Source organism: Carettochelys insculpta, chromosome 4 (assembly GCF_033958435.1).
Source record: "Carettochelys insculpta isolate YL-2023 chromosome 4, ASM3395843v1, whole genome shotgun sequence".
NCBI lineage: Eukaryota > Metazoa > Chordata > Testudines > Carettochelyidae > Carettochelys > Carettochelys insculpta.
Window position 1 is genome coordinate 29,259,217 of NC_134140.1, and position 13,063 is coordinate 29,272,279.

Consider the following 13,063-nt stretch of genomic DNA (forward strand, 5'->3'; position numbering starts at 1 on the left):
GTTTGTCTCTGTCGGATGAGTTGGAGCACACCATCGTGGGTTCATTCAGCTGCACATCTACCAATATAATTTATGCCATTATGTGCCAGCAATGCCCCTCTGCTATATACATCGGACAAACTGGACAGTCTCTACGTAAAAGAATAAACGCACACAAATCAGACATCAGAAATGGCAATATACAAAAACCCATAGGAGAGCACTTCAATCTCCCAGGCTACACAGTAGCAGACTTAAAAGTAGCTATCCTACAGCAAAGAAATTTCAGGACCAGACTCCAAAGAGAAATTTCTGAGCTACAATTCATCTGCAAATTCGATGCCCTCAGCTCTGGCTTAAACAAAGACTGCGAATGGCTGGCTAAATACAGAAGCAGCTTCCCCTCCCTTGGTGTTCACACCTCCAGATCAACTGCTGGTAGTAAGCCTCACCCTTGCTGACTGAGCTAACCTTGTTATCCCCACCCTTGCTCTGGCTTATTTATACCTGGCCCTGCAGATTTCCAAGACCAGCGTCTGATGAAATGAGACTTTGCTCACGAAAGCTCATGCTCAAAACTTTTCAGTTAGTCTACAAGGTGCCACAGGACCCTTCGTTGTTGAGTCTATATATTGTTGCCCATCCCTGATCTCAGCTATTTTATGTACAGCATTGCCTAGGGCTGTACTGTGTAATGCAGTAAAAGTCACGTTACTCAGAACTTGTATAACAAGCACATTTTGTTAACTGGCACTTGGGGCAGCTGCTCTGGGGCCAGCTGCCCTGCTGGGATCAGCTGCCATGGGGCAGCTCCTCCATCTGGGGCCAGCTGCTGCAAGGCCAGCTTCCCAGCCTGGGCCAACTGCCGCAGGGCATCTCCCCCAGCTGGAGCCAGTTCAATGGAGCCGGTTGTGCTGCCAGCATAGGCAGCAGGGTGGGCAGCCCCCTCCACAGCCCTTGGAAGCAGTGCGTCCCTCCCACCAGGAGCCTGGGGCCAGTGGCTTCACTCACCTAAGCCACAAATTTGATTAACCAGCAATCCTTGCTCCTTAGGGATGCTGGAGAATTAAGCTTTTACTGCACAATTTAGCATTCCATCACTGGGCATAATGTGGATAGATACATTAAAGATTATGAGGTGCTCAGATGCTACAGTTCAGGAGCCCTGTAAGTACCTAAACCAATAATCTCCAGTGCCTTAAAATGGATCCCTTAACTATTGCACCGGTTTAAACAAATCTGTTTTCTCTCATTCTTACCTCTTTCCTTTACTCGGGTTCTCCTGTCCAGTGCAGTTCTGTTCCTGTACCCCATCACCCAACCTACCTCTACTCCATATCTAAGTGTAAATAGTTTGAAAAGGCACCTATCAACCAGTTATATTACGCAGAAAAAATTGTTGTGACTCCCTGGTGCTGCAGTTTGAAATGCATTTTGGCTATCTCTTCTTGGCTTGGAGCCTGTTACTGGATTGAAATACACTAACTGAAAAGCCATTTTAGAGTCTTTCTAGTTCGATACAGATAACAGCACTGTCCTGCATTTAGAGTTTTTAATTATGTACTTTGAAGTCAAATTGTTGCTTTTCTGTGATTAGCTGTAATAGGAATGTTAAATTACATTTTCAAAAACAGACTTACTATTGATTCTCTGTATTATATTACTAATTTGAATGTGTATGAGAAGAAACTGCTACAGAACCTCAAGACCTTGGTCCTAATTAAGTAAAATGTGTATTTGATCCTACTCAAGAGACTTAGATGCAGGCAGGGATCTTGAACAGCACTGAATTCACATACTGTATAACCAACAATAGCAAAGAACTCTGAGACACTAGGACCATTCTTGGAGTAAAAAGACAAGCCAAACTGAATGTTAGCCTTCATCAGCAGGAGAGAGGTGTGCCACATTGCTGCTATTGAAAATACCAAGGGGGATTAAAATTTCAGATCTCCAAAAACTAAGTCAGGCGTATCAAGAGAATTGGGAAAGAATGCATTCGTTTAAACTGGTAGGTTTTGAGAACTGGCTGGGGATATGGTGCCACCCTCTCTCCCTCCCCCTCTGCCCCATCCCTGGTCTTAAAAAAGAATACAGGATAAAATTTCCAAGTTTCACACTTTGAGCCTGATTCTACAGTGCATCAGAAAAGACTCGTAATTGGGAGTGCGAAAGGATAAAAGCCCCGTCTTTTTATCTACTTGTAAAACTCCATGCATACGTGTGGTTCTCTGGACCAAATTCTGATATTCTTACATACACTAAGCAGCAACCTACACCACCAAAAGTTCCTCTGCAATCGGTTGTTTGTCATCGCTACCTGCAAACTGCACCATCCCTGTTACACGAGGCTGCCCCATGAATGAGTATCCCAGCATTCAGTAGCCTTATGAAATATTGAGGTTGTCATAGTGTGGGTCTTCTTGCAGCAGAACCAGCACACCAGCCTCTGTTTCCCCAATCAAAGATTCCAGTAACTACATGATGACTCTTTTGCCATAATAATTCTTCTCCTTGGGGCTTGATTTAGTACGAGAACAGATTGATTAATCCTCCGCAAAAAGGCCTCAGCACAGTCCATTTCCCACACCCAGTGGATATAGGTTTTTAAAACCTCTCATCCTAGCAGGCAAACCCATGAGGCTCAGAAGTGGGAGTGCTTCCATACCATACACCAGTGTCTTCTGCCACATTGATGCTCCATGTCAGCCCTTTTCTGCCCCTCTGACAGGGCAACCTCTCCAGCCCCACTGTCTCTCTGCTGGGGGATTACCCTCACCAGGGAGCATCTCTCACCCCCACCCTCCCCCGGCACTCCCAGTGTTCCCACCTTCAGACCTATGCTACGTCTTTCAGCTTAGCTGCCAGTCAATTGCTTCGGCAGCTCTCCCACCTTCATCCTTCACCCATGAACCAGTATAGCTTTTGCCCAGGAACCAGTATAGCTTTCTTCCAGGACCCTCCACAGTACAGAATCTTAGGTGATGTATAAATAAGACATTTTCTCTTGTAACTTATTAAGTACCAGACATTTTTCACTCTGTTTACATAACACATCATAGATAAACAACTGTCAGTTGGACAAATTGTGGGGTCAGTAGCGTTTCTGCCCTGTTTCATCTGAATAGTTGAACTTCCTTATCTGGCAAGGAGCAATGCAAATTGCCTATTGCAAACATGTGTGCAAGCAGTGTTTGAAAGAAAATGGGGATGAAGGGGCCAGGGTGGATTTCTGTGCTGCTGGTACAATGGTACTTATTAATTTCCATATCTGGTACTCCCTTTTCCATACCAAAACCATCTTCCCATCTAACCCACTCTCTGTGGCATGGTGATGGTGGGGTGGCTGTGGTTTCCTGACAGCTTTTTGCCAATCCTACCCTCTCCCCCAGCTGAGAATCTGTTCTAGTGGAGACAGAAGCCTTTTCCCAATTCATGTGATGCAGTCACTGGTTAACTTTTATCCTAGTTTCATCGGGCTATGTTTGAAGGGCAAACTTTTTTGCTGTTTGGAAATCAACAAATTGGCAAATACTTTCAGAAACATTCCTGTGTTACCCTACCCCAGGCCTACCCACACAGGGCTTTTTCAGCATGTGTCATTGTATTTGAACGCTAAATTATAGGGCTTGTAAGAATTTGAGGACCACATCCTCAGCTGTGTATACTAAATAGCCTTGTTAACGTCAATGGAACAGTGCTGATTCATACTGGTTGAGGATCTACCCCAGAAGAACTAACATTTCCAGGGTATCAGCCAAATCTTTGAATCAGTTGTTTCCATGACCCACAACCTCCTGGACCTCTGCTGTTGGCCTGTCCTGAAGGAAAGCCCCAGTCTCCTGAGGGGCCACGTGATAGACCTGTAGATCTGCTATACCTATTAAGCATTAGGGAATTATTATCAGAGGGAAAGGGAGGGGCAGGTTTTGTGACTGCTTTGGTAGGTGGGCAGACAGGAAGAGAGAGGACATGCTTTGGATTGTTGAGATGAAGGATGCATCTTCTCCATTGCTCAAAAATATAGCCGTGTGGCTAATCACATGACTCCCAGAGGGGACCATGCAGAGACTCCGCCACAAAGGAAAACTCAACATTTCAAAAACAGCCAAACAAAAATGGTATAGGGCCGAAGGAGGAGGTCTTTAAGTACTCCCTTACAAGGTACACAGTGGAAAAGCACATGTACAAGCTCAGACTCCAGTGCTGCTGGAGACAGCTGTGAACTAGAAGAGCATTTATAATCCTGGCATGCAAGAGAGCACATTAGGTCTTTCTCTTTCCAGTTACTCATATTCAGAGCTTCCAGACTGGGAGTACTAAAAGGTTATGATGGTAAAAGTTAAATAAAAGTTCTAATAAATAGTCATAGCTTTTCCAACAGCTTTACCCAGGACAGAGACCTGTCTCCTGCATAGTTAGACCTAACCTCTGACCACAGTCTGCCCTGGTGCTGGTAAAGCTGGACACATGGCCACACATATGAAAAGTGAACAAGAATAAAAATAGCCATGGGGATAAAATTTGGGGAAATCGTTCTATCAGTCTGTTGTGATTGTAAATGGAAGTGAAGGTGGTGTTTTCAGAAGTGCCACAAGGGGGTAGTAATGTGCAGAAAACAGATCTCACTTGATGCTGAAGTGATGTCTGTTGGTGTTTGCTTTTTCTTGTGTCTCATTTTAGTGTAATGACAGGACCTCTGTTACCCTCTTTTAAACCAAATTATTATCACTTGATTTTTCTCCTGTAGCAGTACAGGCTTCTTCACACTACCTGAGAATGCAAAGCTATCATTTGTAGTTCATCTCTGCTTTCAGCACGTGTCTTTGTTTTGGGGCTGCAAGTGTTTTTTGCCTGGCATGAATGTGCTGCTGTCAACTACATCAGCCAGTTGCAGAACAGATATAGTGCACCAGTCGCTGTGGCAGCACGACACCCTCATTGCACTCATACTTCAACTGGGTCTCCTTTGAGAACCCACTAAAATAACTGGTTTAGTAAATAGAGCTGTGGATGGCAAATTTACTTCCAAAGACTGTTCAATCATTTTCTTCCGGAATGGAAGCCCAGGCACCTTCCCAAACCCATCACACACTGGGCAGCCTATTGAGCTGCCCAGAGTAACTAGCTTTTAAAACCACATAGACGCTTCACTTGTTTCAGAGGACAGTTTGTATTGTTAGATCCCCGGGAGGGTAAGTTTGTGAAAGGAGCTGAATCCTTGCTTCTCAGGCCTCACTCAGCTGTGACATAATGCAGAATTGCCACAGAGAATCACCCCGACACATCTCTCTGTTCAGAAGTTCATGGCTGAGTTTGACACATCTGCACCAACAGAGGGTTCACCTCTGACGGCCAGTTGTGGCTACTTTTCATCCGCTTTCTGCTTCTAGAAAGCAGAGGTCTTCCAAGGGGTACATCAACTCAAATTTGTTTAGTTTTACATCAAGCTGTGTGAAAAGCACTTGAAAAATTAGGACAAATGAGAATTCCATGAAGACAGTGAATTATTTATACTGCTTTATATATTATACAAGTACAATATTTATATTCCAGCAGCTTAGTTTATAATTGTATGGTTACGGTGAGAAAGCCATTTAACAGTAACTGTGTCCTGTTACACATGTATTTTTATGTCTGATTTTGTAAGCAAGAAGCTTTTAGGTGAAGTGAAATTTGGAGCTATGCAAGACAAATCAGACTCCTGAAAGAGGTACAGCCTCTGGCAAGTTTGAGAGTTGCTATTCTAGAACTCCCAGGAGCCAGAAATAGGTTACAGAATCTTCCCATGGAATTCAAACATAATGATAAATAATTGTTGAATTAATAGGGCATTTTTTATTTCAAAGAATCAAAATTAGTAGCTAAACTAGTTTAGGGACTCTTGAAATTTGATCTACCTCAGACATGCCATGGAAATTCAGCAAGTGCTGCAGTAAAAACAGCAGGCAATAACCAGGCCTTAGCTCAGGATGTGAAGAGGAATTCTGCAGTTTACAATACAGAGGATCTCTGCATAGGAAAGGTTGTCTGCATGTGCAGGCAAAGAAAAGAAATATAGTGTAATAAATCATTTGTCCATCTCTGTTAAAATGTCATTCATGCTCTCTATTTGGTATTGCAGTAACACTGACATCAGTAGGATCTTGGAGTGGCAAAGCCCATAATGAACAATCGTGTAGTTCAGTGTTTCCCAAATGGTGTTCCGTGAAGTGAAAATAAGAGTTCCATGAGAAAATTCCATTAAAATAGCTGATTCCCTGCAGCAGAGAGCCCCTCTGTCACCCTGCTATCCTAGTGACTCGGCTCATGCCTGCCAGCGCAACCCCTCCAAGCCAGCCTTCCTTCCACGGGGCACACATGGCTGCCTGGCATAGGCTCCTCAGTCAGCACCATGCATGGGTTAGTCCCGGGGGCTGGTTGGGTGCTGAAGTGAGTTAATCCTGGGGATGATGAGGCAGATGATGGGGCAGATTTGGGGCTGAGAGGAGTTAACCTGGGGGTGCGGGGAGGTTGAAGCTGAGAGCGATTAAGCCTGGGGATGAGGCGTATGGGTTTGCAGGTCAAGAAGGGTAGACCCTGTGAATGGGGTTCCACAAAATTCTTTTGAGTTTAAAAGGCTTCTGTGGCCAAATAAAATTGGGAAGCACTGGTGTAGTTAGTCTTCATCGGGGATGGGGGAGCGGGCTTGTCTGTATGCTCTCAAAGTTGTGAAGGCGAAAGTAACTCTTAAATAAAGCTGTAACACTAGGGGGCATCATGCTTAACGTTGTCTGAAACAATAACCATTATGCATGTTTCTGCTTAGTTGATGTTGTATGTTAGTGATATCCTTTTCTCTCCTTGTTTGTAAAAGGCCCATTCCAATTCCCACTGATTTCATTGGGAGTCTCTTCCATTACTTTAATGGGAGATGGCTCAGGGCCAAAGAGAACATCTTGTCCAAGCAAAATTTGCCTCTTATGTTTGTTCCTTGTTTTGTGTTTTCATCTCAAGGGTTTTGTTGTACGAGAGAGGATTCACAGCACTTGGATCCAGTTCTGGTTCCTTAAGCTGCTTTGTTCTATCATCCTGTTTAAAGCCATGTGATTTGTGTGATAGCATCATGTGCATTGAAATATTTAGTTGCACGGCAGCCTAGTATCTCTGCAGGGACAGCTCTTGGTTATCAATGCTAAAGAAAATTTTTCTCTCTGATCTTTAGTCTGTGTGTCAGTGAAAATAGGGGTGAGTCCTAAATCTGTAGCAATACCCCTCCCCCCGACCCTGCCACCCAAATGTGATTTTATAGAGCAAGTTCTTGTATAAAGTATGCCTGGTGGATCCTAGACTCTGTTTACACTTGTGTGCACTGATCTGCCGTTCCTGACACTTGGCACGGAAGGAAGAATATCACAGTTGTGAATCTGACTGGAGAATCTTGTCCTCTTTCTCTGCAGTTGTACACAAGGTGCTCAGATTCCCAGACAGGGTTAACTCCCTGCTTCTGGACAGAAACAAAGTCCTGGTAAAAGGTCCATGAAATAACATGTGGCCTAACAATGTCATTCCTCAGGTTTGCAGACAAGATACCCTTTCATGATTGAAGACAAAATCCAGAAGAATGGTTGCAAACTCAATTTGTTTTATGTGCCAGTTGCTGGTAGCCCAAAATAAAGAGGAAAGAACTTATATAATGATAAAGAGCAACAAGGAGCCTAGCTGCACTGGGCTGCATATTTTGCCTGTGGCCCTTCACCAGGAGCCTGCATCCTCTACATTTTCAGATGCTTGTAGAGCACCCCGTAGACAAGTCTTTTCCTGCTGACATTCCACAGACTTTTGAGGTACTTGTTCCATTTATTTGTGGAGGGTAGCCTGGGCAGAAGTGGGCATTAGAGGATGGTTCTGGTTCATGGATCTCCTCTTCCATGCCATGTACCACCCCTAAAATCTAATGGAAGCTTTCTTTTAAAGTAAGAGTATCCAGCATCTCCTTTATGGCTTGTCTACACGAGACCTTACAGTTGACTGCAGATACACAATTGTAGCTATGGCAAGTGGACAGCTAGAATCGACCTAACTTCAGTCGACTATAAAGCCTGTCCTTACCGAGGGAGGTTGATGGGAGCATTTCTCCCATAAACCTTCCTTACTCCTTGCAATAGGAAGAGTACAGGGGGTCAATTGCTGACCCCAGAAAGATCAATTTTGTGCATCTTTACCAGATGCACAAAATCAAACTCCAGAAGATTGACCTTGAATGGGTCAATCTCCTGGTAAGTATAGACAAGCCCTATGTTTCTCTCTCTCCCAGACATGCATGGAGCATGAGTGGGGAGGACACACTTCAGGCATCATGGGGTCAATGGAGATCTTTGAATTCTGTATTTTCAATCACAGAACGTGAAGGTGTAATTTTAAAATTATTTGTAACCACACTGCTTGGGAGGAATAATTTGGAAGGCTCCCTATGGATTAAGAAAAATGTTCACTTAGCAATAGTAAAGTATTTAGAAAAATGGCCCAGTTCTCAGTTGTTCTGCCACTGTGCTGAGTGCGGGAATAGAGGTGGGGACAAAGCTTTAAGCCATATTTGTTCTCCCAGTATTCTGGGTCCATTCAGAAATGAGAGTAGTCCTGCCTCAGGCTTAAGTTAGACCTGCCCCAGTGTACTGGGAGTGAAGTTAAGGTTGGCCTTTTCTGGTAATGCTGAATTGGTGGAACCCTCCCCGTAGCCGCTTTACACTGCCAGAATAGCATAAAGGGACCTTAGATAATTCCTAACAATATGATTTTCTAGATTTTCTATATTATTTTTCATTGATTGTTTGGTTGGAGTTGAGAAGCTGCATGCAACTTCTTTGGAAAACACAGGGATGTAGCAATTACAAATCTCATTCAGACATGCCAGTACGGATGAGCAGGATCCCTTGGGGAATGAAGATGAAGGGGAAAAGAGTTCAGGAGAACTGGCAGTATTTTACAGAAGTCTTACTGAAGGCATAGGAACAAACCATCCCGCTACATAGTAAGAAATGCAAACATGGTAGGCAACCAGCTTGGCTGAACGGGGAAATCCTTAGTCAGCTTAAATTAAAAAAGGATAAATATAAGAAATGGAAACATGGACAGTTGACTAAGGAGGAGTACAAACATACAGCTGGAGAGTGCTGGGCAGTGAAGCGAAAGCACAAGTGGAACTGCAGCTGGCAAGGGATGTGAAAAGTAACAAGACGGGGTTCTACACATGTTAACAATAAATGGGTTATCAGAGAAAGTGTGGGGCCGTTACTGGATGAGGGAGGTAACGTAGTGACAGATGATGTAGGAAAAGCTGAAGCACTCAGTGCTTTCTTTTGCCTCAGTCTGCATGAACAAAGTCAAATTCCACATGACGGTCCTCGACCATGCAGTATGGGAAGGTGGAGGGCAGCCATCTGTGGGGAAGAAACAAGTTCTGAGCTGTCTAGAAAAACTAGATGTGCACAAGTCCATGGGTCTGGATTTAATCCACCTGAGGGTACTGAGGAAATTGGCAGAGGTCATTGCTGAACCTTTGGCCATTATCCTTGAAGACTCTTGGAGATTGGGGGAGATACTGGATGACTGGAAAGGCAAACATAGTGCCCATCTTTAAAAAAGGAAAGAAGGACAATCCAGGGAACTGTAGACCCATCAGCGTTACCTCAATCCTTGGGGAAATAATGGAGGGAATCCTCAGGGAATCCATTTTGGAGCACTTGGAAGAGGGGAAAGTGATCAAAAGTAGCCAACATGGATTCACCAGGGGCAAATCCTGCCTGACCAATCTGATTAGCTTCTAGGATGAGGTAACAAGCTCTGTGGGCATGGAGAAGTCAGTGGATGTGATATACCTTGACTTCATCAAGGCTTTTGATGCAGTCTCCCACAACATTCTTATCCATAAGTTAAGGAAGTATGGATTGGATCCTTGGACTATAAGATGGATAGAAAGCTGGCTTGATGGTCGGGCCCAACGGGTAGTGGTCAATGGCTCAATATCTGGATGGTGGTCGGTTTCAAGCGGAGTGCCACAAGGCTCAGTTCTGGGGCCAGTGTTATTCAACATCTTTATTAATGACCTGGATGAGGGACTGGATTGCACCCTCAGCAAGTTTGCGGATGACGCAAAACTAGGGGGAGAGGTAGATACATTGGAGGGTAGAGAGAGAATCTAGAGTGACCTGGATAAATTGGAGGACTGGGCCAAAAGAAATTTGATGCAGTTCAGCGAGAAGTGTAGGCTACGTCTACACATGCTTCAAACTTCGAAATGGCCACGCAAATGGCCATTTCGAAGTTTATTAATGAAGCGCTGCAATGCATATTCAGCACTTCATTAGCATGCGGGCGGCAGCAGCACTTCGAAATTGACGTGGCTTGCAAGCCGTGCGGCTCATCCAGACGGGGCTCCTTTTCGAAAGGACCCCGCCCACTTCGAAGTCCCCTTATCCCCGGGAATAAGGGGACTTCGAAGTAGGCGGGGTCCTTTCGAAAAGGAGCCCCGTCTTGACGAGCCGCGTGGTGGCGAACCGTGTCAATTTCGAAGTGCTGCTGCCGCCCACATGCTAATGAAGCGCTGAATATGCATTTCAGCACTTCATTAGTAAACTTCGAAATGGCCATTTGCGTGGCCATTTCGAAGTTTGGGGCACGTGTAGACACGGCTGTAGAGTCCTGCACCTGGGGCAGAAGAATCCCAAGCGTTGTTACAGGATGGGAACTGACTGGCTCAGCAGCAATACTATGGAAAGGGACCTAGGGGTTATGGTGGATGAAAGGCTGGATATGAGTAAACAGTGTGCCCTTGTAGCCAAGAAGGCTAATGGCATACTAGGGTGCATTAGGAGGAGCATTTTGAACAGATCTAGAGAAATAGTTATTCCTCTCTATTCAGCACTGGTGAGGCCACATCTTGAATATTGTGTCCAGTTTTGGGCCCCCCAGTATAAAAAGGATGTGGATTTGCTGGAGCAGGTTCAGCGGAGGGCACCAAAAATGACTAAAGGGCTGGAGGAGAAGACCTATGAGGATAGGCTGAGGGATATGGGCTTGTTTAGTTTACAGAAGAGAAGACTAAGAGGTGATTTAATAGCAGCCTTCAACTTTCTGAAGGGGAGCTCTAAAGAGGAGGGTGAGAAACTGTTCTCAGTAGTGTCAGATGGCAGAACAAGGAGCAATGGTCTGAAGTTGAAGAGGGAGAGGTGTAGGTTGGATATTAGGAAAAACTACTTCACCAGGAGGGTGGTGAAGCATTGGAATGCGTTGCCTAGAGAAGTGGTGAATTCTCCATCCCTCGAGGTTTTTAAGTCCCGGCTGGACAAGGTCCTGGCTGGGATGACTTAGTGGGGGTTGATCCTGCTCGAAGCAGGGGGCTGGACTAGACCTCCTGAGATCCCTTCCAGCCCTATGATTCTATTGCCAGGATAAATATATGCATCGTGTGCATGTTTTTGTCTTTCACATGTGACGTGTCACTGTGGCACTGAAATAGTTACCAGAAAATATGGGGGAGGAAAAATTCTGGAACCAGGAGGGGAAAAAAAAACCAACCTCTGTTTTTTTAAAAAATAGGAAACTTATAGCAAGCAAGTCATGCACACGGAACAAAAAAATCAGGATATAATTTATCATTATGAAAAAAGAAACAACGGTAATTAAACCCAGATTTCAGAACTATGGCTTGTTTATTTTATATAGATTAGAATACTCTAGTAATCAGTACAGAAATGCTCATCTGAAAAAGTAATGGATATTTCAAACTGTATTGGGTAATTTTAAAAATGAAGGGGTTAGAGACACAAATACTTTAAGCTGAAAGCTTCCGTATTGGTTGTGAGCATATCTGAAACTTGAATTGTTGAGTGCATTAGAAGGAAGTGTAACAGACTGATAATAGCTTGTAATGTCTTAGACATGCCTTATGGAATTAAGAAAAAATTATTGAACAAAGTTTAACCTTATTGAATTAAGTTAATACCTTTGGTGAGCATTGTATTAAAATTGCAACTGTGTGTTATTGTGGAATTTTATGCTCTTCTGCAACAGGAGAGGGCTGTTGATGTAATTCCTCTGTTATCTGGCCTTTGAAGCCACCTTCCTGTAGCAAGTATCTGAGGGGTAGCCCAGTTAGTCGGTAGCTTCAAAAACAACAAGAACTCCTGTGGCACCTTGTAGACTAACCGATAATGTGGAGCATAAGCTTTCATGGGCAAAGACCGGCTTTGTCAGATGCATGAGTGGAGGGGTTTCAGAGGAGGGTTTAAAGAGGGAATCTCAGTCATGGGGAGGGCCAGAGTTGATAAGATCAGTTCAGTCACAGAGTATGTGGCCCATTATCAGCAGTTCATGTGGAGTTGTGAACATCAAGAGCAGAGAAACTGCTGGGAATGGTTGGCCCATTACAAAAGCAGTTTCTCCACTCTTGATGTTCACAACTCCACGTTAACTGCTGATAATGGGCCACATCCTCCATGACTGAACAGACCTTGTCAACTGTGGCCCTCCCCTTGACTGAGACTCCCTCTTTAAACCCTCCTCTGAAACTCATGCATCTGACAAAGCGGGTCTTTGCCCATGAAAGCTTATGCTCCAAATTATCTGTTAGTTTATAAGGTGCCACAGGACTTCTTGTTGCTTCCTGTAGTAGTTACAATATACTAGTTCAACCTGTATTCACCAGTCACCAAGAGAAAGAAAAGATTTTTGAATAAACAGCCTGGTTTTTAACTGGTTCTGAGCATTCTTCCTGATCCAGCAAATGGGCAGGGCCCTGGTCCATGGAGAGCTCCAACCCTTTGTAAGCAGTTAGAAGGACTGGGTCTGCTGAGCTCTGTTAGAGTGGATGCTAGCTCTGAGCTGAGGCTATGATGAACTTCTGACCATAGAGGAGACCCATTTGAAGTTTTGAAAGACTATTCCTGCTAAAGCCCATGATCGGTAAGCTTATTCTCAGGTGTCTGGTTTCTTCTGGTTTTTTTTTAATGCTTTCTCTGTGGCGCGTTTACATTAAGCCTACAATGGGGTTGCATAAAAAAGATTGGTGTGTTATCTATAATGGGGCAATCACACTGTAATGTCT